Below are 2,818 nucleotides of genomic sequence, written 5' to 3'. Positions count from 1 at the left end.
GAGAGCTGGTAGCAACGTCTCCCTCCTCTCAGAAGAGGAAGTAGAGAGAGAGAAGGGGGGGGGAGGTGTTGTGCAACAACATAGTGTAGTTAGGTTTTTCCTCCACATCCTTCATCCATTTAGTGCATTCAGCAGCGAAACATTCTGTGTAAGTCACAAACTGCTTAGCACTGCACTGCGCATTACCTGCAACTTTGGCTAAACTGTGCCCCGATTTTAGAGACTTGGATGGGACTTTATGCATTTGCTTTCCAAGTCATCATGTGCTTATATCACGTGAGGAAAGTTGCTGGACATAACAAGGTCTTTCTCTCCTCTTCAAAGATGTCTTAGCTCTAGTTACTATCAACAACCTTGCTATCACTCTTTTTCTGGCAAATGTAATCGTTCCTTCTTTCATGTGGTTTCTTGCTGCTGTAGAGTGAGTCGCAAAGGCGAAGAATGCCTCCTTCACGTTTTACAACTTTTTACAACCAAGGAAATGTCATTCTGGTTCATTTCACAAGCACAGCTTCATGAACTTGATTGGATTTTGGCAAGCCAAGCTGTACCTGCTTTCATCCAGTGGGAGAGTCTCCTTCACCAGGCTTCTGCGGTCACCTTCTCACATGTCTCCAAATGCTTTCTCTTGCATATAGGCCTTGACAAAATTTGCAATGATGGTATTCATCGAATTGTAAAACAATCTGATAACTAGCGGATTCTCCAGCTCCTGGGACTGCCACAATAGCATTATGTTCAAAGTTTCCCCTCTTTTTAAGATGTCACAGCTGTCTTCTTTTGTGGGATCTTTTAGCAAAACTGAAAGCCATTGCAACATCAGGCTGGTTACAGTGTGCACTTTTTACAATTCTGGCAATATTGCTTCTTGTTCTTGCTCTCCCTTCCTCTTTTTGTCAATGCTGTGACTTTAACAGAGCTGCTATTGTGAGACCTGCTCACTGTTGAATCAGCACTGCATCTTATCACTTAACCTGTTGTTCACAGGTTGTCATTCACAATGACAGGGGTGTCAAACTCCAGTCCTCAAGGGCCGCTGTCCTGCAGTGTTTAGATGTGCCACAGGTAAAAAACAGTGGAATGAAATGGCTTAATTACCTCCTCCCTGTGTAGATCGGTTCTCCTGAGCCTTGCTAATGACCTAATTATTCTTTTCAGGTGTGGTGCAGCAGAGGCACATCTAAAAGTTGCAGGACAGAGGCCCTTGAGGACTGGAGTTTGACACCTCTGTCACGAGAGGACCCAAATTTGGGTCCTCTCGTGAATAACAGGTTAAGAACTATGAGAATCAGTAATCTCCACACTGTGTGCTGTAGCTATCCCCAATGAAATATCATATAACCTTCTTTGGAGCATTGTCTTTCACTCAGTTCCTTACTATGTGTCTGAGTTGTTACTTGAGTCTGGAACATTGCCAATATCGTCTGTTAGAGTAAATATTTCCATTCAGGTCCTGTAATTCATTGTCCCTATGTCTCCTGCATTATCCTTTACTCTTTTCAGTCTCTTCTGTCTTCTGGTTACCTTGTACAAAACTCCAACATGGCACTCCCTCGATTAAAGGCACATGGATTTCCCTCACTATGATAAATGAATGATGTTAGCTTCCTTATTTATGTAAATGTCCCCGGATTCTGTTGATATACATTTCAATAATCCAAATCAATCAACGGGCTCCTGAGAAACGGCCCTGTGTAATTTACAATGTCTGAGTGGAGAAGTGAATAGTTTAACGCGCAGAGCGCACATAGGAACTCCAAGAGGATTTTTTTTGCGGTACTTTTGGCTCTTTTGTTCATCATAAAGTCCATAAAGGATATTTTTTTCAGAGCATTTCATGCTATTTTGTAATTTCTCACATTGTGAGAGAACAATGGAAAACAAAATGAAGACATTTTTCACAGCAGTTGAGAATCCGTATTTATTGGTGACTGATAGCAAAGCTAATCTTTGTCCTGGTGGCTTTTCCTGTGAAGAGCAGAATTTGGTGTATCCAGATGAGAATACCAGTGATCCAGATTATGAAATTCCATCATCAGAAAGGTGTGTAATCCATTTTGCTAAGTCCTTGTCATTTATATTTTGTAAAACAACGAGTAGATAGTGTTTTGTCCACCTTGCTTGTTTGATGAGGTAGGATTAAAGGAGACCACACAAGGCCTTTCTTACTTGATGCAAAATGATAATTTATTAAATTATACAAAATAGAGAATAACTGAAATGAGAAACCAAAATCAAATTAATCAAAAACCTATGAATAATCAAAATCAGCAAAAGCCAAAACAAATCTAACAAACTGAAGTATCTGTAAAATCTTTTTTTTTTTTTTTTGCTTTTGTGAATGAGTATATTTTCACATTATATATTAATTTATATAATATCATGACTGTGGCTGAGGAGAAGGAAGTCTGGGCCTACTCACTTAGGCTGCTACCCCCACGACCTGGCTCTGGATAAGCAGAAGAAGATGGATTCATAGATGGATGAATATTCATTTATAGTTCTTTTTATATTGTCATTTTATAGTGATTGTGGTGACGATGAAGAGAATGTTTATCAACCAACGACATCTGGACGGTCATCCCACAGTAAATCCCAAGTAATGCTTTTGTTTCACCTGCACCGCCACATCCAGACCTTTTCAGATCTCAAGACACACAGACCACAAGAAAACAAACTTCCCTGCACAAGACAGCCAATCAGGAAGCCTAGGGCAACTTTTGACACCATGTGGAAGTTAATGTGTTAACTTAATTTTGGGAGCAGGACCACGCCACATACCACTCCTCTAATTTTACAAGTAGCCTATATATACCCT

This window comes from Poecilia latipinna, unplaced genomic scaffold (genome assembly GCF_001443285.1).
Source record: "Poecilia latipinna isolate Pla-1442-1.1 unplaced genomic scaffold, P_latipinna-1.0 Scaffold3333, whole genome shotgun sequence".
Taxonomy (NCBI): Eukaryota; Metazoa; Chordata; class Actinopteri; order Cyprinodontiformes; family Poeciliidae; genus Poecilia; species Poecilia latipinna.
This window is presented reverse-complemented; position numbering follows the sequence as displayed.